Below are 24142 nucleotides of genomic sequence, written 5' to 3' on the forward strand. Positions count from 1 at the left end.
ATAATAAAATGTTTCATTGCTAAATAGTGAGGTTAAACCTCATATAAATAGGGATACATAAGAGACCTAATCTAAACCCTAAAGGGCTTGGGACTAAACCCTAATCACTAACATCCCCCCACAGTTTGATCAGGAGGGGGACGATTAAAATGTAAAAACAAAAACATAAAACATAACATAAATGAAGACAACGACAGCGACGGTGGCAAAGCTCTAATGATGACGGCTAACTGCTCGTTGGAGAAGGAGAAAGAAGAAGCGACAGTCAGCTGTGATTCCATTGTATAAGAAGAGAGGAGCGGCGACAGCGACGATCATCAAGTCGGCGGTAGAGGATTCCAAAGAAAAGAAACAAGAAAGAAAGAGGTCTCGAGCTACGGCCGATGAAGCCTATTCCGACTGAATCAGAAAATAGATCTTAAGAAGTGGCAAGTTAAGGAGAAGGCAGAAAGCTTAGAGGCAGGAGCCATCCGGTGAGGAGACATAAGCAAACGAGGCAGTAGAAGAATTCGATGTAAGAGCTCTAGTTTGGTGTCGACGGCTGTTTTATTATTTAGGAGGAGAAAAAACAAACAAAGGGAATATGAAGCATAATGAAGGCACCTCTGACGACTATGAGAGAATGTCGTCGGAGGTGGAGGGCGGCGGTAGAGGGTTGTGGTCAGCAGTAGGATTTTAACCTAGAGCTCTGATACCATGTTATATAATAAAATGCTTCATTGATAAATAGTAGGGTTAAACCTCATATAAATAGGGATACATAAGAGACCTAATCTAAACCCTAAAGGGCTTGGGCCTAAACCCTAATCACTAGCAAGCCTCCCTCTCGTATTCCCGCTTCATAGGAACAACCTAAACCCTAATCACTAACAATTTGAATTGAATCACTTATTATATTTGTTACTTTAATGAGTATCTTCTTTCTTACTGGAGAAGAAATAAAGTCCAAACATATAAGGATTGCATATGAAGATATGTATGAGGTGGCTTCAATTATACAAAAGAAGTTCATTTTAATGAATTATGTTATGTAGTTGATAACGCCAAACAATTTGCTAAATCATTCATATGCTGATAGTTTGCATTGTGTGCGAGCATTCTCAAACAATTTGAACTATATTTCTAATGAGTTTATTTCAATTCAAAAATACACATAAGTATACATGCTACCTGGCATGTGAAGTTTAACCGATTGTTGACTTGTATATGCTTTCTATTTGTAGCTTAGAGGTGTTGTTGTTGTGGAGGTCACTGGTGGCCCTATAATTGACTTTGTTCCTTTTAGAAAGGTATCTTGATTTTATCACATGTTTGTTCTATTTCAATTATTTTTTTTCCTTTTTCTTGCTATCTTTCATTTAGACGTAGTCATATATTTCATACGTTTGGGCTCAGATTCTATTTGAAATCTTACTACTTAGAAGCACATATAAGTATATAATGGGAATTTATTCCCTAAAACAAATTTATCTCTCTTAACATGAATAATATTTTCTTTTAGGACTTTAAGATCTCTCCTAAGGAAATATACTTCCCTCTTATGGTAATATGCTTTAGTTGTTGAATATGTAAGTCTAATTTAATTATTCACATATTTACTTAGATAAGAGTTTTTGCAAGTTTGTGATAATTTTGGTTTGGTTTTTGTTAGGTGTGGCAGGAGTTTAAGGAATTGCACCTTTCATGACCAATCCTTGATCTTAGCAGGATACCACATTTTTATAGCTTATATGTAAGCATGACATAATTATTAAATGTTTTGTAGATATTTGGTAAAACTATTAGTAAGTTTTTAGTTTGATGAGAATTATATATATTTTATAGACGTGAGCAATAACAATCTTAATGGAACCATACCACCCATGAATTTTTCTGATGATATCACCACGATGTAAAAACATTTGATCTTTTACAGGGTGTTGTTTTAGATTATTATACTCAGTAAAACAAACAATTTCATATGATAAAACTATGCAGAGATCTGTCAAGGAATCAACTTAATAGAAAAATTCCCTACTGATGTTGTAATTGCTGAAAAATTTGTTGCAGATGCCAACAACAAGGTTTTCTTTTCTTATTATCATTTTCTTTTTCTTAATATTGCTCATTTACTAGTATATGGTTAAAAGGTGTGGTTGTTGTTCTATTATAGATTGTTCTAACCAATAGTATTCCTGATGGACTGGACAATGGACCTGATTCCATTAAGTTATTCAATTGGATATTACCAACACCGTTACTTAGAATGGACCTATGGGTGTGTTTGATCTTGAAAAGCTTGATGCAAGAACAAAGGTACACACACATACTACCTTCTAAGATTTTTTTAAAAAATCTTTATTCAAATTACTAAAATCCCCTAGATAAGAGTATCACAATGTACTATAATTGTTTTAGTTATCATCATACAACGAATAAGAAGGCAAACGGGCAACAAGTTGCGCCGCTAAGCCCTTTTGTATGGTAAAACCAATTCTTTTGAATGATGATCTGTGAATGGGTTTTTTGGTCATAGTCTATTGCAAAGAAATTGGAGGAACTTAGTGTAAATCATTGGAGGTGGTGTTTCAGTTGCAACAGTGGAGAAGGTTGGGCTAGCCGATAAGATGAGCTACATCTCGACAGGTGGCGGTGCCAGCTTGGAGCTTTTATAAGGAGAAACACTTCCAGGTGTGTTCACCTTAAATGATGCTTGATCCCCTCTCTTTGATCTTGTTTTGTATTTTGAACCAGGGTAAAAAAAAATGTCATAATGGAAACTAACTTGTTTTTTTGACGGTTTTAAGTGTAGACTAAAAGTTAATAAAACGGTCATGTGAGAGATGCAAGATGTTGATGTGACTGCCCTTGAAATAAAGATGCAAGATTTTGGAATGCCTCAAAATATTTGGAAACGTGCGCAATCGTAATTAAGGTGTGTTTTTATTGACACTTGAGGTGGAGGACAAATTATATTTTTGGTCCTTGAGTACACCTGATTTTTTCAGTTACGGTCCTTATGTTTGGTTCTTGTAATGTTTAAACTCTTGACAAATAAATGTATCTTGGTTTTCATATAAGACTTTATTAAACATTTATGTAAAATGTTTTTTTATCAGGAGATTGAAAAAAAAATGCAAGCTCAACAACTAGAGAATATACTAGCAGACAACAAGTGAACGTTGAATTGAATTTAAAAGCTGCAAAAGATATGCTTGATTATGACATCCATGACTTAGTCAAAGTCAACCAAAAGATTGGTGAATGTCTTTGCAAGGTTGGAAAAACATTTAACTTTTCTTATAGGAAGTGTTTGTTTGTTATGATTGTACAATGGAAGTAATGGAATTGTTCATTCCAATTTGGAATGAAAAAAAAGATATTGTTTCTTTCCTCGAATGGATGAAAGTTTTATTATTTTGTGTGCCGCAATTTAATTACTTAGATTATTTTATATTATAGATAAAAATTATTCAGATATAATTAAGCTAAAGTATAAAATTTTATTAGTATTTACCCGCATAAAATGTAAGATTTTTTTTTTATTATGGCGAATAAAAAAGTGCAACTAAAATCCTAAAATGTGTCGCTAAAAATAGCAAGAATTATTGAATCAAATAAGCATTCAATGACACACGAATATGTGCCACAAAAAACTTTTTTTCTATTGTGACCAATACAAAAGCGCCACGAAAAGCTTAAAAAAATTTTGCGGCAAAAGAAAAAAGTGTCACTAAAGGGTTTTAGTGGGAGCGTTTCCAGTGACACTTATTATGTGTGTTGCTCATTCTCTGAGAAGCTTTTAGTGACACTTTTTTGGGTGTTTAGTGGCACTTTTTTGTGTGCCACTAAATAACATTTTTTTGGTAGTGATTGTATCGTGTTCTTGAAATGGAACTTATTTTTTTATTTTATTTTTTTTGGATTCAAATATATAAGGGTAAATTACACAAATCATCCCTCGTGTGGGTGCCAAAAAAGACATTCAATCATTATTTTCAAAAAATTAACTCAGACCGTCCCTCATTTGATTTAACATTGTACACTTCATCCTTGAAGACGATTTTGTTGTGAACATAGTCTGTGTCAATTTTGAAATGACCAAAATACCCTTGTATTTTTAGTTTTCAATTACTTCAATGCTTTTATTATAAGTTTCAATTAAAAAATAAATAATAGAAGCCTCTTTACTTTCCCCAATCCATCCACAATCGGAGAAAACACACATACACTGTAGCACCTGGTTCCTGATATGTAAAATTTATCTAAATATTTTGCATTTTAGCCTTGGACTCAGCGAGTTGTAGGCCCGACTCGCCGAGTAGAGCCGAGATATTGAGCACGTTTAAGCTGGCGACTCGGCGAGTCCCCGCTGTCTGATGAAACCCTAATTTCAAGGGTTTGCACCCTATTTAACCTTATGCGCCCCAAGCTCGCCCCCTTCACCCTCAGAGCCCCCTATATCGTTCTAACCTCGTTCCTTGTGAGATTGAAGTGCTTTGGTGTGATTTCTTGAAGACTTTGAGAGAGAAAGGAGAGTAGATCAAGAGGAGAAGAAGGAGGCCAGACATCTTGGTGTTATTTCAGAGATTTCCTTGAGGTATAACTCAGTTTCCCTCTGTTTTCATGCTTATAGTCCCTTAGAGCTCCATTAAAGTCCTTCTTGAGCCATTTCCAAGCTTGGGTATGAATTAGGGTCTGTGATAAGCTGAATAACCTTTAGATCTAGGCATGATTGAGCTCCAGGAGCTCGGATCCACTGCCTTTATGAAGCCATATTGCATGAAAGCCCTAGATCTACTCTTTTAGTGCATTTTGAGCCCTAAAACCTTCATTGGTGTTTATTTACACGTAAAGTTGGAAACTTTACGTGTTAATCAAGCCCTAAGAACCCAGATCTACGTATGGAATGAGCTGGATCCAAGCAAAATCGAGTATATAGTAGTTGCATGTGGTAGACTCGGCGAGTCGTTCATCGGACTCGGCGAGTCGAGTTGCGAGTCCCCGAGTTTTCCCCCTTTTCGTGTTGCTGAGTGGAGTCATGAGTCATGGGGGGGGGGGGGGGGGGGGCGAATCAGTGAGTCAGAAGCCAGACTCACTCATGGAGGAACTCGGCGAGTCCAAGGCAATCTTCTTGCCTCAAGATCAGACTCGGCGAGTTGTTCATACAACTCAGCAATCTCAGCATAGAATCTTCTTCGGATGAAGATGAACTCGACGAGTTGTTCATACAACTCGGCGAGTAGGACGAAGGACTATTGGACATCGGTTTAGAAGGAAAACTCGTCGAGTCAATGCCTAACTCGACGAGTAAAGACAGGATTATGGTCAATCGAATGAATAGGGACTTGACGAGTTGGCGAGCAAACTCGGCGAGTCAGGTCAACTGGAAGTTGACTTTGACTTTGACTCTTGGCTTGGTTAGGGGTAAATGGTCATTTTACCCTGAGGTTAGTTAGCAGTATTTGACTGAGTGTTTTGTGGGAATTATAGTCGGAGGATTTCCGGGGCAGCAGCAACAGAAGACAGTCAGTTCCCACGCAGATCAGCAACTACTTTGAGGTGAGTTACCTTCCAGTAGCTGTGGGTCTACGGCCACAATGTCGGACCACCAGTAGGAGTTGTATGATAGATGATTGTCTCTGTGATATTCATCTAGGGTTGCTACTACCTGTGATATGTTTATGTGCTAGTATGATATGATGCTATGTGCTGGTGACAGTAGGGGGAGATAGTCCCCAGATTACCGGTCGATAGGGCCGAAGGGGCGGTTATGCCCAGTCATGCTAGATAGATTATGTGATACGTGTTATGTGGTAGTAGTAGGGGGTGAAATAGTCCCCAACACTCGGTCGAGAGGACCGAAGGGGAGACCATCACCCAGATATGCTAGTCAGTATCCGGTCGAGAGGACCGAAGGGGAGGCCAGTACCCAGATGTGCTAGTCAGTATCCGGTCGAGAGGACCGAAGGGGTAGGTCGGGCACCCAGATATGCCTGACAATATATGTATGTTATGTGAGTATATGGTATGTGGTATAGTGGGGGAACTCACTAAGCTTCGTGCTTACAGTTTTCGGTTGTTGTTTCAGGTACCTCTTCAGTCAAGGGGAAGGAGCTGGCGCGGTAGCGGCTCATCACACACATGCTCTTCGTTTTCCATACTATGAGATATTCTGGGATTTGTACTCTGACATTTTTATGCTTCACGTTTTGGTTTACAGTCACAAGACATGTTTTATTAAACGATATGATTGTATGATATTTTGTTACCATCTTTTGCAAACCACTTAATTAAAAATGAAAATTTTTGGCCCGTATTTTGGGACGTTACAAGTTGGTATCAGAGCCCTGGTTTGAGAGATTCAGACACACCTTCGGGGGGGGGGGGGGGGGGGGTGAACTCAAATTGAGGGATTAAAAGATTTTGAAAAAGAAAATGTTTTCTAAAAGGCTAAGTAAAGAGTTTTAAGAAGGAACAAAGTGTGTGATGTGCACGACCGGCCGAGCTCAAGTATTCCCCAAAGTACCCATACAAGCTTATGTTATGTTTATCAGTTTCAGTAGAACAGCATGCTAAAATAGGACTAAGGATCTAGGAGGGATGCCTTATGTGCCTGCTTTATGTGCTTCAGTGTATGAAAATTGCATGCTAGAATTGAGCAGACAACAATAGGATAGCCTGTTAGGTTATGCATGATAGTATGAGTTTAGCTCTGTATGCTAGTTCAATTTCTCTCTATGAGAGAGGATTTGCTTGAGATTGTTCCTTTTGTTCGAATGCTGCTTGCTTTGTGCTTTGTGGGACTCTAAGTGATGGGAGTTAGCCATTAGGTGAATACGTCACGTCACATGTGATCAGGGTTGAATAATCTTAGAGTGCTGGATTTGGCCCTATTGCGCAACTTTCGTTTGAGTCTAACCGTTGTAGGGACGAGTCTGTTACTCGAAGGATTATTTGAGCCTCATCACAGGTGATGGTATTCAGGTAATGGCTAATTGGCATTACAAGGAGGCCTTCAGCAGTTGAGGACTGGGTAGGGTGGAGTCAGAGATTTCCCTAGGGCAAGCCTGGGATGAGTATAGCAGTGACCAGCAGTAGTGAAAGGGATCTGGTGGAGTCAAGGAAGTCCTTGAAGAAGGTATGGATAGATGTGGAAGGTAGTATGGGCCCGTACTACTGAAAGCATAGGATCCGTACCCGAACTAAGGAAGGCCGAGACGAGACCAGGGAACTTATTGTGGGTGTGATCCCTCAAGGGGTATTAGTATCACTATCGGGTGTTATTTATGTATTGCAGAATGGTGGTACTATGACCGAGGCCGACAGTTGGCATTTTAGAAGAGGGATCGGGTTCGGGATCAGGTTCCGAGCCAGTAGATGAGGGACTATGCGAGTTCATCGCGTCAGAGTCACCAGGGGTATCCTTTAGTCGACCCCCATTATCTTCGGGTCGATCAAGGAAGGGATAGTTGAGTTGATGGAGGATCGCCTCAGGGCGTTCAGGAGCGACATGGCATCTGGCCAGTCGGGATCTCGCACGCTGTCCTTTAAGGACTTAAGGGGCAGTGGTGCGCCGGATTTTCACGGTGTGAAGGACCCATAGCTGCCAGGCGATGGATTGCAGACATTGAGTCTGCACAGCTGACTAGCTTCTGCCCTGAGGGGTCGAAAGTGAGATTTGCAGCAGGATGTCTGAGAGATCGAGCTACGAATTGGTGGGAGTCCGTTGGTGACTCGTTGGGAGCCTCAGCTGTCGAGGCTATGACCTGGACGGACTTCATGACCATGTTTAGGGCAGAGTTTGCACCGGTTGTCGAGCTTCAACAACTGGCCAGGGAGTTTTTAGACATGAGATAGACGACAGAAACTGTAGTGGAGATCACCGCCAAGTTCCGGGAGAGGGCATTGTTGGTGCCCCAGTATGCGGGTGATGAGAACATGAGGAGGACCCGCTATCATGACATGCTACGAGTTGATATTCGGGAGCATGTTAGTTTTTCAGCTTGCCCTACTCTGGACTCTATGATTGCCAGGGCAAGGGAGAGGGAGATAGATCTGGAGCATATCCGGAAGAGGAAGGCGAAAGAGGGGCATGTTATGGGGGCTTCGGGGAAGAAGCCCAAGGGACCAGATGCGGGGCCGAAAGGCCAACATGGGCAGGGCCGCTGCAGGAAATGCGGCAAAACGCACGAGGGAGCGTGCAAGTTGGGGTCGTCAGGCTGCTATAAGTGCGGCAAGTCAGGGCACTTCAGCAGGGATTGCACCGCCCCTGCACCTGTGATACAGACGTCTGAGTTGCTGTGTTTCCACTGCAACCAGAGGGGCTACAAGAAGGCCAATTGCCCTCAGTTGACAACAACATCGCCAATGAAAGCGCCAGCTCCAGCGACCCTGCGGATCACTGATGGCCGGTAGGGCAAGGCAGAGGCTCCAGTGGTGAGGAGTCGGGCGTTTCAGCTGACTACCGAGGAGGCTCGCGCCGCACCCGATGTGGTGACGGGTATGATTTTTTCCCTCTATTTTATTTTTATGATGTTATGATATTGATATGTGCTCTGTATATATGCGTTAGGATCATTCCATGTGAACGGTATCCCAGTTCAGGTGTTGTTAGACTCGGTTGCCACCTAATCATTTGTCTCTCTTGCGCTTAGCAAGAAGTTTACCGAGTCTTCGGGCATGTTGGATTGCCCTTTAGAGGTAGAGATTGCCGATGACCGATCAGTGTGAGCATCAACAGTGTTCAGAGATTGTGTTCTAAGGTTGTTTGAGGAGCGCTACTTGGTGGATTTGGTTCCCATTCTGTTGCATGGGAACAAAGTGATTATAGGCATGGATTGGTTGAGCCCTAATTGATAGATTGCGCACAACAACTAGTGCGGATCAGGACCCCAAGTGGGGGAGAGTTGGTGATCCATGGCGAGAGGCCACTGCGTGGACCCACAATATGTTCAGCAGCGAGAGCCAGGCGCTACCTTCAACAGGGTTGCGTGGGATTTGTCGCGTATGTTATGGATACCCGGGAGGCGGGTTAGGCGACGGGGAGCGAGGTTCCAGTGGTGCGAGACTACACTGATGTGTTCCCGGAGGAGCTTCCTGGAATACCTCCGAAGCGTCAGGTAGAGTTCAGGATCGACCTAGTTACTGGTGCGGCTCCGATAGCCAAGGCACCATATCGGTTGGCTCCTCCTAAGATGCAAGAGTTGTCTACACAGATCCAGGAGCTGTTAGACAAGGGATTCATTAGACCAAGCAGTTCACCCTGGGGAGCCCCGATCCTGTTTGTGAAAAAGAAGGACGGGTAGCATCGTATGTGTATAGATTACCGGGAGCTGAACAAGGTAACGGTGAAGAACCGTTACCCACTCTCGAGGATTGACAAACTCTTTGATCAGTTACAGGGAGCATCTTGGTTCTCCAAGATCGAGTTGCGTTTAGGTTATCATCAGATGAGGGTCAGAGAGGAGGATGTGCAAAAGACCGCGTTTCGGACGCGTTATGGCCATTATGAGTTCGTGGTGATGCCGTTCGGGCTCACCAATGCTCCTGCCGCGTTCATGGACCTCATGAATCGCGTGTGCAAACCAATGCTGGATCGGTCTGTGATAGTTTTCATTGATGGCGTCTTGGTTTATTCCAAGACGCAAGAGGAGCACGAGGAGCATCTGAGGGAGGTTTTGGAGACCCTGAGGAGGGAGAGCTTGTACGCTAAGTTCTCCAAATGTGAGTTCTGGTTGCGCGAGGTGCAATTCCTTGGGCACCTTGTCAACCAGAAGGGTATACTGGTCGACCCGGCCAAGATAGAGGCCGTGATGAGATGGGAGGTTCTGAAGTCTCCATCCGAGATTCGGAGTTTCCTAGGATTAGCGGGCTACCTAAGAAAGTTGTGGTCTTTTGATAGGGGCCTGAGCAGCAGGCAACGTTCAAGATTCTCAGGCAGAGATTGTGCAAGGCGCCATTCTTAGCCCTGCCCGAGGGCATAAAGGATTTTGTGGTATACTGTGACGCGTCCATTTCGGGGTTTGACGCGGTACTGATGCAGAGAGGGCATGTCATTGCCAACGCTTCAAGGCAGCTGAAGCCTCACGAGGCGTACTACCCGACGCATGATTTAGAGTTGGGGGCGGTGGTCTTCTCCCTCAAGATTTTGCGACATTACCTCTACGGGGTTCGATGTACCATCTACACGGACCATAAAAGTTTGAGGTACCTCATGGATCAGCCGAATCTGAACATGAGACAACGTCGGTGGTTGGACGTGGTGAAGGATTATGATTGTGAGATCCTTTACCACCCGGGGAAGGCCAATGTGGTGGCCGATGTGCTTAGCCGTAAGGCGGCACCGATCAGGGATGTATGTATGAGGATGACGGTGGTGACTCCACTGTTAGCGCAGATTCGGGAAGCTCAGCAGGAGGCTATGAAGGAGGAGCATCGGAAGAGCGACCGGATAGTGGGTCAAGTCACCTCTTTCGATTATGATAGTCGAGGATTATTGACACTACACCGTAGGGTGTGGGTGCCATATCACGGGGGCGTACGCCAAATCTTGATGGAGGAGGCGCACAAATCCCGATTCTCCATTCCTCCAGGGCGACGAAGATGTATAGGGATCTTCGTATAGACTATTGGTGGCCCTGCATGAAGCGGGACATGGCTTGGTACGTTGAGCGGTGCTTGACCTGCAGGAAGGTCAAGGCCGAGCACCAGAGACCGCACGACAAGATGCAGCCGTTGGATATCCCGTTGTGGAAATGGGAAGATATTACGATGGATTTTATCACAAAACTTCCCAGGACATCGCGAGGAGTAGATTCGATATAGGTCATCGTGGATCGATTGACCAAGAGCGCCCATTTTAATCCAATCCAGGACAGTATCTCGGCCGAAAAGTTGGCCGATATCTATATCCGGGAGATAGTGGCACGACACGGGGTGCCGGTGTCAGTGATATCAGATAGAGATGTGCGTTTCACTTCCAGGTTTTGGAAGAAGTTTCATGATAAGTTGGGCACTCGTCTGCATTTTAGCATCGCCTTTCACCCGCAGACGGATGGTCAGAGCGAGCGGACCATCCAGACTCTGGAGGATATGTTGCGGGCGTGCGTGCTAGACTTTGGTGGTAGTTGGGATACCTATCTTCCCTTGGCTGAGTTCTCGTACAACAACAACTACCACGCGAGTATCGACCGCCCTCCATTCGAGATGTTGTACGGACGGAGGTGCAGGACCCCGATATGTTGGGGTGAAGTTGGCCAGAGAGTCATGGGGAGCACAGAGGTGGTGCTCAAGACGACCGAGCGAATCCAACAGGTTCGAAGCAGGCTTCAGACTGCGCAGAGTCGGCATAAAAGTTACGTCAACAAGCGCCAATCAAACCTGGAGTTCCAAGTTGGGGATATGGTTCTCCTGAAGGGGTCGCCTTGGAAGGGCGTCATTCGATTTAGGAAGCGGGGCAAGTTGGGCCTGAGATACATTGGACCGTTCAGGGTTGTAGCTCGGGTGGGCAAGGTGGCATACAGGCTGGACCTGCCAGCCGAACTCAGTCAGATCCACAACACCTTCCATGTCTCCTAACTGCGGAAGTGCCTAGTGGATGATTTAGTGGTGGTTCCGTTAGAAGATATTCAGGTTGATGATAGCCTGAATTACATTGAGCGCCCAGTCGCAATCCTCGGCCGGAAGTCGAAGGATCTGAGGAACAAGAGGGTGGAATTAGTGAAGGTGCAATGACAACACCGAAAGGGTTCGGAGTGGACTTGGGAGCCGGTGGAAGAAATGATGGAGCATTACCCTGAGTTGTTGATCGAGCAGCAGACTTCAAGGACGAAGTCTAAAATAAGTGGGGGGGATTTGTAGCACCTGGTTCCTGGTACGTAAAATTTATCTAAGTATTTTGCATTTTAGCCTTGGACTCGGCGAGATGTAGGCCCGACTCGCCGAGTAGAGCCGATATATTGAGTACGTTTAAGCCGACGCCTCGGCGAGTCCCTGCTGTCTGATGAAACCCTAATTTCAAGGGTTTGCACCCTATTTAAACCAACCTTATGCGCCCCAAGCTCGCCCCCTTCACCCTCAGAACCCCCTATATCGTTCTAACCTCGTTCCTTGTGAGATTGAAGTGCTTTGGTGTGATTTCTTGAAGACTTTGAGAGAGAAAATAGAGTAGATCAAGAAGAGAAGAAGGAGGACAGACATCTTGGTGTTATTTGAGAGATTTCCTTGAGGTATAACTCAGTTTCCCTCTGTTTTCATGCTTATAGTCCCTTAGAGCTCCATTAAAGTCCTTCTTGAGCCATTTCCAAGCTTGGGTATGAATTAGGGTCTGTGATAAGCTGAATAACCTTTAGATCTAGGCATGATTGAGCTCCAGGAGCTCGGATCCACTGCCTTTATGAAGCCATATTGCATGAAAGCCCTAGATCTACTCTTTTAGTGCATTTTGAGCCCTAAAACCTTCATTGGTGTTTATTTACACGTAAAGTTGGAAACTTTACGTGTTAATCAAGCCCTAAGAACCCAGATCTACGTATGGAATGAGCTGGATCCAAGCAAAATCGAGTATAGAGTAGTTGCATGTGGTAGACTCGGTGAGTCGTTCATCGGACTCGGCGAGTCGAGTTGCGAGTCCCCGAGTTTTCCCCCTTTTCGTGTTGCTGAGTGGAGTCATGAGTCATGGGGGGGGGGGGGGACTCAGTGAGTCGGAAGCCAGACTCACTCATGGAGGAACTCGGCGAGTCCAAGGCAATCTTCTTGCCTCAATATCAGACTGGGCGAGTTGTTCATACAACTCGGCGAGTCTCAGCATAGAATCTTCTTCGGATGAAGATGAACTCGACGAGTTGTTCATACAACTAGACGAGTAGGATGAAAGACTATTGGAGATAGGTTTAGAAGGAAAACTCTTCGAGTCAATGCCTAACTCGACGAGTAGAGACGGGATTATGGTCAATCGAATGAAGAGGGACTCGACGAGTTGGCGAGCCAACTCGGCGAGTCGGGTCAACTGTAAGTTGACTTTGACTTTGACTCTTGGCTTGGTTAGGGGTAAATGGTCATTTTACCCTGAGGTCGGTTAGCAGTATTTGACTGAGTGTTTTGTGGGAATTATAGCCGAAGGATTTCTGGGGCAGCAGCAGCAGAAGACAGTCAGTTCCCACGCAGATCAGCAGCTACTTTGAGGTGAGTTACCTTCCAGTAGCGGTGGGTCTACGGCCACAATGTCGGCCCACCAGTAGGAGTTGTATGATAGATGATTGTCTTTGAGATATTCATCTAGGGTTGCTACTACCTGTGATATGTTTATGTGCTTGTATGATATGATGCTATGTGCTGGTGACAGTAGGGGGAGATAGTCCCCAGATTATCGGTCGATAGGGCCGAAGGGGCGGTTATGCCCAGTCATGCTAGATAGATTATATGATACGTGTTATGTGGTAGTAGTAGGGGTGAAATAGTCCCCAGCACCCGGTCGAGAGGACTAAAGGGGAGACCAGCACCCAGATATGCTAGTCAGTATCCGGTCGGGAGGACCTATGGGGAGGCCAGCACCCAGATGTGTTAGTTAGTATCCGGTCGAGAGGACCGAAGGGGTAGGTCGGGCGCCCAGATATGCCTGACAATATATGTATGTTATGTGAGTATATGGTATGTGGTATAGTGGGGGAACTCACTAAGTTTCGTGCTTACGGTTTTCAGTTGTTGTTTCAGGTACCTCTTCAGTCAAGGGGAAGGAGCTGGCGCGGTAGCGGCTCATCACGCACATGCTCTTCGTTTTCCGCACTATGAGATATTCTGGGATTTGTACTCTGACATTTTTATGCTTCACGTTTTGGTTTACAGTCACGAGACATGTTTTATTAAACGATATGATTGTATGATATTTTGTTACCATCTTTTGCAAACCACTTAATTAAAAATGAAAATTTTTGGCTCGTATTTTGGGATGTTACACACACATATAGACTTGATGAGAGGAAAAACGGAGACCTTCAACTCGTCGGTCAGTCATCAGCTACCAGCATCGCCTCCATTCTTATCTAAGGTGGAGACAGCAAAGGGGATGTCGGATGTTCTGCCCCTATTCTCTTTGAATGTTCGTGTATGTTATACCTAAAATAAGCTCATAAGTATATTTGTAGCCTAGTTCAATTAATTATTAATAATGATCTCCTTTCAATTATTAGAGCAAACGGTTGTTATATATAAAAAACAATGACGGTACGAGAACTGTGTCAAAATTAAAACACATGTCAGACCTTAAATTTCTCTACCTCCACCCCCCTCCTAATTTTTTTAATTGGTGATTAATTGTAATATTATATGCCCTATTTACGATTAGTTTGTTGCTACATGTTTTGATAATATCCTCATCTGTTTATAAATAGCTTTTGTAATTAACGATTAATCAAGATTATCAATGACTATTTTTATTCCACCGTGATATCCTCTCTAATAAATGAATGTTTTTTTTCCACTTGTCAAACTCTCATTCAATTTGTCAAATATCATTTTGTGGTTATTTTGAATTTTTTTTTTCCACATGTCATTTTATAAGTTTTTCTATTTTATTAAATTTCACATAATATTTTAATGTAATAATTGAAATAAATGTAGTAATAAATGGATATAAATTTTATTAATGGACTTACCTTTTAATTTCAAAATTACCAAAATTAAAACTCATTAGTTTCTATTATTTATTTAAATTATTTATTTAATTTACCTGTTTAAATTTAAAAGATAAAAAACATTTTCATTATAATAATTTATTATTTTTCTTATTTTCTTATAAATTCAAAGTTCTTAAACATTTGGACATTTATATTTAGCCTTTTTGTAATTAACTCATGTAATACATGAGTTTCATAACTAGTTGTAGTTAATAAGTTGTTTATGGCTACACTACTACATCTATAAGATTTTAAAAGGTACATTTTAATTCTTATTATATACTTTAGTTTTTATAACTTGTATTTACTACTTTTTGGATGATAATTTGGTTTATTATAAGGTATCCCTAATTATAATTATAGGGTAAATCATAAACAAAAAAATAACCATTGATTCTTTTTGTGTGACCTACAATTGCATCCGGTAAGTGATACTACTAAAAATCATTTTAGTTCTTATTTAGACGATTTTTGTTCTTTATCAATTTCTTTTCGAATTTTACACTCTTATGATAATTTTTTTATAAAAATATTTTAATTTCTTACTAAGATGTAGGCCCCCTTATCATAAAATCCTGACTCCGCCCCTCAGACGAACCTTCCCCACCCCTTTCTCTGTGTTACTGATCGAGAAAACAAGAAACACAAAACACACAACCTATAGATCAGTGGTGGTGGTTTTGGATGAGTTTTTTGGAGGAGGTCGGTGGTGGATTAACGTCTTAACGATGGTTGGAAAAGAGAGCATGAGGAGGAAGCGTGGGTGCGTTTGTAACATCTAATGTCGGTACTCGATTTTTCAATGTTTTGGGCTAAATAAGAATGTAAAAACCCAAAATTCAAAGGTCACGACGTGAGAGAGAGGGTCTCATGACGTGACTTCAGTCTGAGACACATGACTATTTTAAGGCTCGCGACGTGACAATTAGGTGTTGTTCGTTTTTTCTGAGGCAAAATGTTTACAGTCTGCGGACCATATCTGCGAACCTCTATAGTAGAAGAGGTGGACCAAACGTCTGGAGTCTAAAAGAAGAAGATTGTTTTTTAACATCTGCAGTTTGGTAGAATAAACTAAAATCTAATTAAACCGATTTTTTTTAATAAAATAAAAGAGTTTTTTTTTTCAATAACTTTATAACTTTATTATAGATAACTAACAAATGTAGATCGGATTTTATGTATTATTGTATAAAAAGTGAAGAAACTGGTACGAATTAACATATATATTTGATAAAAACCAACAAACTTTGGTCGCAAAGATATACCTAAACATTGTAATTAAGGATAAAAGCATTTAACACGTAAAATGGATGGAAATAAACTTTGATTTTAAATGAAATTTTAAAAATTTTCATTTTACCATTTCAATTAAATAAATAAAAAAAACTAGTCATCAATATTTATCCCAAGAAATAAATGATATTGTATTAAATAATGTTTTGTAAATATCGACACAAAAAATACAAGAAAATATTACGATTTTTTTTGTATCTATATAAACAATTCTAACGATTATTATTGTAATTAAATTTTTATTTGTAAATTTGTCACAAAAGTCATGATTATGTCATCGAACCTTTTTTCTTTAAGTATTGTAACTTTTTTTTTCCAAATTGTTTATCATATATAAAGTTAGAATAAATCTAAGTTTAAAAAATAATTAAATAATAAATAATAAAAACTAAGATATATACGTTTTTTCGGCTAGTGGAGACTTTGGTCCATATCTGCGCCAAGAAGAGGACGTGCAGACATTTTTAGGTCTACAATCTTTAAAAAAACAAACAGTATGCGAAGCCTAATGTCTGCACGTGGTATGTGCGGCGCATACAGAAGAAGATTTGCAGACAAAAAACAAACACCACCTTAGAGTCTCACGACATGAGACTAGGCAAAACCCTAATCTCGTGTTTTTCTCCCTGTTTACGAGAAGTGGGAGGCTAGGGTTTGTACACCCTCAACCTCCATCACTTCCTTCCTGTCCAAATCATTTCTAACCATCATTGTTGATCTTAAGAGCTCTTTTGGTGGTTTTTGGCCCTTAGAAGAAGAAAAAGACTCCTTGGGTGCATCCTTTTGGCCATCAAGCTTCTACCACTTCATCTTGCAGTGCTTTTGGACCTTTGTAAGTCCTAAAGTCATTGCCTTTATCTACTATGCATGTTAGATCTAAGTTTTTATGCTTCTCCTTTCGTGTTTGGGTGGGATAGCATGTATGGGATACATAAAGTTAGCAACTTTATGGATTATCGAGGCATTTCTCTATAGTCTATTTCACATATGAGGTTTGGTGTTGGTTTAGACTTCAAGCATGAGTATTGATCCCATTTTCCTTCTTCATGACCTAGATAGTGTCTAAGTCATGAATTAGACATGCATAACTGCAAACAGTTTTGTAATCACTTGAACGCCTTGTAATCATGGCTATTTGTCATTGTTTTCACAAAGGCTCGATATTGAGTTATGCGTATTTTCAATATATTTTGGCATTGTTTTTTAACCTACATCCATGAGTTAGATTTCAACTTAGATTACTTGATGATATACAATGTGACATTTTCATAACATGTATTTAGTTTAATGTTATCTTATCATGAATATGCAGTGCATAGAAAGAAGTAACAAGAATTACATCTTAGATCCTGTTTGTGACACTTCAAATACCTTTAAAAATTCTCATCTCTTAAGGAGGGGCTTATCATATCTTAACAAGACCACTATGAATATGTTGTTGTTGCCTCAAGTTAAAAAGACAATGGTGTCATGTATGACTCTCTCTCTCTCTCTCTCTCTATATATATATATATATATATATATATCACATATTTTGTAAATCAAACTAATAGACAAGCAAGGAAAGCAACAAAAAATATTGAGAATTATATGTCGATTAGTTGCGAATAATAGACCCAATTATTATTAATATGATTACCAAGTTTTATCCAGAAACCGGATTAATCCTTCTTGATTAGATCTGATTATAAGAAAGGTAGAAGGAGAGTGTCCAGTTATTGGATGAAATTAAAAGCAATACAATAATGTAAAACCGACATGTTAATAGTTGATCTTGATTGTGGAATAATTGCACAGATCGGACTCCTGTCCTTAAAATACTTCATTTCTAGTGGTTGTTAGCAACATAGTAAAACCCCAGGATCTGATGCATATCTATGGATTTTCCAACATCTCTAGAAATAGTTAAACACAAAGCGAATACTCGGAACCTATAAGAAAATCGCAGAGAGAGGGAGAGAGCTTCGAATTTTTGTAAGTGTTAAATACGGCTCCTAGGGAGCAGTATTTATAGGTGTCGAAACCCTAGAAGGCATGAAACAGGACCTCGTAGGCTGGCTCCTAGAAACCCTAGGGCGACAACTTGCGCTCTAAGCAAGCCGTTTCGTGATCCTTCCAGAATATCCTGACTTGTCTTCTACGAAGTCAATAGCGGTCAACCATTGACCGGATCAGTCAAACTGACTTGACCTAAACTCGTCAAAAATAAAAGCTCATCAACTCCCAGGGAGAGAGCTTCGAATTTTCATGAGTGTTAAATACGACTCATAGGGAGGTGTCAAAACCCTAGAAGGCAAGTCTGTGCGTGAGTCTTGATCGTATTTTCCTTTTTAATGACCTAGCTAGTGTCCAAGTCATGCATTAGACATGCATGACTGAAACACCACAATTTTTATAGTCTTTAGGGTTGGGGAAGACCCTCTAGAAAATCTCAAAGAATGGCTTAAGGGATTAAGAGCTTAATACTCAAAACTATCCATATGCAATTCTCACGACATGAGCATTATCATGTCACGTCGTAAGATTAGTTGGTCATGAATATTTTGTCTTTATCAGTCACGACGTGACTTATGGGTGGTCACGACATGACTGCATGCTGGAGTTGACCAGGGTTGACTTTTTGACCACGGTTGACTTTTAGGTCAAACTAGGGTTTTAAGGGTGTAGGCTGATAGGGTATGACATTATTGTTGTTAAGTGTCTTGTTAATCTTGTATACCATGTGTGCGAGAGCTGTTGTGTTTTAGTTGCTATCTATGGGGTGAGTCTTTTCACTACTTCTACATGTATGGTATTTATGTGTATGACCAGATGGGTCTTGTTTGTTGAATGTTGTTTTATCTATATTGAACTGCTGTAATCTCTAGGATTGCTGAGAATCCCTATGGTTGCTAATGACCCTTGAAAAGTGTTGTTGATCCACATGGCGTGGTGGTAGCCCATTAGGATTACTGATATTCCTCAGGGTTGCTGATAACCCATAATTGTTTATTATTGTTGTGATGTATAGGTAATTTAGGAGGGACTCACTAAGCATTTTTTTATAGTTGTGGGTTATATGTGTTTCAAGTACCTCGGATGATCGCCGAAAGGTGAAGGCGTGATTGTACACTTCGAATTACAGATCTTTTATGATTTTCATATTTTGATACTCTGTTTGGGATGATTGTATTGTTACACCTATGATATCTTATTTTGGGTTTTATGATACTTAGAGGTTTTTGCTAAAATAAAAATAAAAATTTTATTAGAAATTTTGGTTTGCTACAAGTTGGTATTAGAGCCCTAGTTTGAGAGATTTGGATGAACATTCGTGGGAATCCAGACTCAAGCTAAGGAACTGAGAGTTTTAAGCAAACCTTTTTACAAAAAGAACGAATTTAAATTAAAGAAGCAGAGGAAGTAGGGTGTACATTCAGGTGGAGCTCAAAGCAGTGATCTCCCATAATATCCATAAGTGTATTATATGTTGTATTATAATTGTTGTTATCGAATTGATAGAAATGCATGTTAGCTGGTAGGCTAAGGATCCCTTGCGAATTCCAGGATAATATTTCCTGATTGTATGATGCTTTATAGCCCGGTAGATCCTTTGTAGATACCTTGGTTGAATTGATGATTGTTTTTGCATATATTGTTTGGTTGTATATGATTAGGATTTTATAACCTTAGAATGCTTGGTTTAGCCTTATTTCATGTTCCTTTTCTGGTTGTGGATTTGGGGCGGATCCTTTTATTCAAATGTCTATCAAGTCTGGGTTATGTACAATTGGTGTATTCGGGGCCATTAGTGAAGATTAGCAGAGACTCCTGGAAGGTGGAGTTGTGGCTGGGAGGAGCCTAGGGCGAGTACCTAGGAGATGAGATGTAGCATATTACAGCACATTAGTATGAGTGCATAGCTATAGGAAGAGCAAGATGATTATTGATATTTAGGATCTCAGGATGAAGTCTAAGTCTACTACGAATATGTGTTGAAGGTAGTATGAGCCCATACTACTGGAAGCACAGGATCCGTATGCGATTTAGAAAGAATCTCGAGTGTACTAGGGGATTTGTTGTGATGTACATATTGTCTATATACGTTGTTGCAGGTTTTGACATTTTTTCTTATGTATTTCAGTATGGTGTTCACTCAAGGTTTAGGATCTAGCGATTTGGAAAGGCAGGGTATCATTGATGATGAGATCCTTAGGGTTATTACCGTAGAGGTGGCCAAAACATTTCGGGAGGCCATCCCAGAAGTGTTTGGGTATATCAAGACCATGATGATCAAGTTGTTCGATGAGCATTATGTTGTTTTCACCGAGTTTGTTGCTACCGCAACCACCACATCAGTCCCAACTACAAGACCACACGGGGGTGATTTGATACAGTACTGAAAGTTCAACATTACGAAGCCCCCGGAGTTTGATGGGATCCAGGATCCAATTGAGGCCATGAGGTGGATTGCAAATGTGGAGTGATGGTTCTATACATGTTGTTGTCCAGACGACCTGAGGGTTCGCTTCGCATTGAACCTACTTCGCCTAGGGGCGAAAGATTGGTGGAAGTTTGTGACCACCGACAACACACCTGCAAAGCGGGCTGCGGTGACATGGGAGTGATTTGTGGAGATGTTTCGAGAGGTGTAACACCCATAAAAATCATGCCAAATTTAAACTTTTTCAAAACACTTAAAACCATTTAACATTACAAAGTTTGTTTTCAAAATGATAAATATTAGAGTATCCCAATATCAAATCATAAAATCATAACAGCAAGAGGAGCGGTACGATCATTCCTTCGCCTTCCCGAGATCACCAGAAGTACCTGAAACTATAATCAATAGATGTAAGCTCGATGAATTAGTGAGTTACCCCCAAAATACCAACCTTATATAACCATAATCATATCATATCGACAAAATACAAAACAATATGCATAATGAGACTTCAACCTGACTAGACCGCCTCGCAGGGCCTATAGCCTATCTGGACCGCTCCCGAGCCTTAGGCATGACTAGACCGCCTCGTAGGGCCTACAGCCTATCCGGACCGCCCGCCGGGTATGTTGGCCTACAACACAAAGCAAGACCGTCTCAGCCCAACCCCCAATCAAACAAACATATGCACATAAATATCATACGCTAGCTCATATCATATAACAGTCAAACCGATCTAACAGATCACTAATCATAGCAACATCCCAATAACCGGGATACAGACCTAACCGGTTACTAACATAGCATCATCCTATAACCATGACACCGACCTAACCAGGTCACTAAGCATAAACATATCACCATCCCAACTACTAGGATGTAATCAATAAACATATAATGCCATAATCCGGATACAAATCCATAAAGGACTGCCCTTGGTGCCTTAGACCCTATTGATATAGTGAGGATAACTCACCTCGTAAGTAGTGCAGAAATACTATAAATCTCTGACTGCTATCTCACCGGGAATCCAAAACTATACACAATAAATACTAAGTTAATACCCAAAATAACCTTCTTGACTAAATTTCCACACCATTCATTAAGTCCATTCTCTTTATTGGGCCAAGGCCCAATTACCTAGTCCTTGACTTGAAAGTCCATGTATAAAGCCCATTATTGGTACAATTTACTAAATTGGGCCCAACCTCCTAATTGGGCCTAATCCCATGATCCACTATCACTACCGGGCCCAAAATATCTTATTTACAAAGTCCAGAAAAGTCCCAATTTCATTTAGTCCATAAACAACCCAAAATCCGAAGCCCATTTGTCAAAGGCCCAATAGGGGACGTACGCGGGGCGTACTCCTCTGGTATGCGGGGCGTACTCATCCAGATGTTGACCACAATCGAGGTGGTTGACCCATTTCGCTGGGTGTATTGGATTTACGCTGGGCATACTCGACAGTTTGTCAAAACCTTATTAAGTGCTTAATGGCTTAAGCACTTAAGCCCAAGTTTCAGATCCAGAGACCTAACATGCCTAGGGTCCATAAAGTCATGAACTTTATCACTTTCGACGTCCATAAAGTTCTTAATGCTTGGTCTTAATCCATTAAGACCTTATTTTTCCATGCATGGGACACATACAACTAATGGGACCTCATTTTTATCACTTCAGGTCCCTTTAAGAGTCTAGGACAATCCTTTTCGTCCAAATCACAACATGTACCACCTTATGGATTTTGAGACAAGAAATGGTTCTATTAAAGTAAAATTGTGAGATCTATGCATATATGCATAAAGTTTGGACCTTTATACCTTCTGGAGCTTCTTGGGCACAAGCAAACTTCAGATCTACAAGCTTGATCTCTTTCTCCAACTCTTTGATGCAATAACTTCCTCTTAAAGTACTCAAGAACCCACTCAATAAGCCTAAACACACAAAGGAAAGGATAGGGTTTAGGGAGGAGGAATGCAATATGTGGAGGCTGAGGTAAGGGAGGTTTTGGTGCTCATAATGTTGCTTATATAGGTCCCAAACCCTAAATATTAGGGTTTCACCCTAACATTAGTACGTCCGACATACACAAGTGTACGCTCAGCGTACTAAGGCGGACCTTAGTACGCTTAGCGTACTCTTATGTACGCGTAGCGTACTCCCTCTTGGCCCAAGTTTGCAAACCTGGCCCTTAAACCTATATTGGCTCTTCACTTCTAACCCCAAAGACTATAAATGACAAGGTACTGATAGAAGAGGGTTCGGGAATACCTGCCAAATCTCAGGATGTTACAAGAGGATTACGTAACCGCAATGGAGAGGGAGCGGCTGACGCAAGAGTACTTGCACTCCGACAAACGACCGAGTCGGTGAATGAGATCACTAGGATGTTTCACGAGAGGGCTTTGCTCTGCCTAGAGTACGTATTCACTGAGCAGGCGCGGATGACCCGATACATGAGTATGCTCAGGAGGGACATCAGAGAGTTCATGGCGAACACCTAGTTCATATCAATGGATGAGCTTCGGCCCAATGCTAGGAAGAGGTAGATTAAGCTAAAGATTCAGACGATTGAGTCCAATGTGGAGGTACAGAGAAAAGAGAGGAGGTCAGTCCATTCGCAATCGGCGGATAAGCGGGTAAAGCCTACCAATTCTAGGTCAGGAGGTCAGAGGAGCCACATGTAACAACCCAATAATCAGTGGTAAAAATTTCATTTTTAATGTAACCCAAACATAGTTACCAATTATTCCAAACATTCCAAAACATTGTTAATTAAAACATTTATCAGAGTTTGTCCTAAAATCATTCATTGCGGAATCATAGGTGTGTGTACTGCAATCAATTCGGGCCCTCTTTTTCCAAATCGATGATACCTGAAACCAAAACTATAAACCTTAAGCACAAAGCTTAGTGAGTCCCCCAAAGTATACCCCACACACAATCCACATAACCATATCATATTAGCTATAAAGCAATCTCTACCACATAACACATATCAATTAGCTATAAAAGCTATCTTTACCACGCAATACATATCAATTAGCTATACGAGCTACCACTACCACATATAACATATCAACTAGCTTTAGAAATTATCTCTACCATTAGCCACAAAGGCTATCTCTACCATTAGCCATAAGGCTATCTCTACCATCAGCCACAAGGCTATCTCTACCATCAGCCATCAGGCTATCTCTACCATTAGCCACAAAGGCTATCTCTACCACATATCATCCATACATAAATATCACACACCTCTACATAGTAAGTATACAAACTAGTATAAAATGGGTCGACCTTGGTGCCTTAGACCCATTGGTATGGTGAGAAGACTCACCTCGCACTACTGAAGTCCCACATATAAAACTCTAGCTGCTGCTTGACAGGCTCCCGAACTCTCAACATTAAACAATACCCAATTAATAATTGAGTTTCAAGCCCAAGGTCCAAATCATACTCCAAAGGCCAAGTAATGGGCCAAAGCCCAATCATATGGCCCAATTTTCCAAATTGGGCCCAAACCTCTATATGGACTTCTTTTAAGGCCCAACCTATTATTCTAGTCCAAACATTGCGCATTCTCATGGCTTAACCTCTTATAGTCCTCAAGGCCCAGTTGTGGCCCAATTATGACCCAATTTTCCCAATTGGACCCAAGCCTCTCTAACAGGTCTTATCCTACGGCCCACAGATTTCCTTAGTCCATAACATGTTCCCAATTGGCCCATTAAGGCTCACAACAACTTAGTTCAATAAGTGGCCCAAT

General features: G+C 41.3%; 1 pseudogene; it reads left to right on the forward strand.

Annotated features, from left to right (window-relative positions):
• The first annotated feature begins 219 nt into the window (after positions 1-219).
• On the forward strand, positions 220-2803 carry LOC111879886 (phosphoglycerate kinase, cytosolic-like; annotated as a pseudogene).
• The last annotated feature ends 21339 nt before the right edge of the window (positions 2804-24142 follow it).

Source organism: Lactuca sativa, chromosome 2, assembly GCF_002870075.4.
Source record: "Lactuca sativa cultivar Salinas chromosome 2, Lsat_Salinas_v11, whole genome shotgun sequence".
Taxonomy (NCBI): domain Eukaryota; kingdom Viridiplantae; phylum Streptophyta; class Magnoliopsida; order Asterales; family Asteraceae; genus Lactuca; species Lactuca sativa.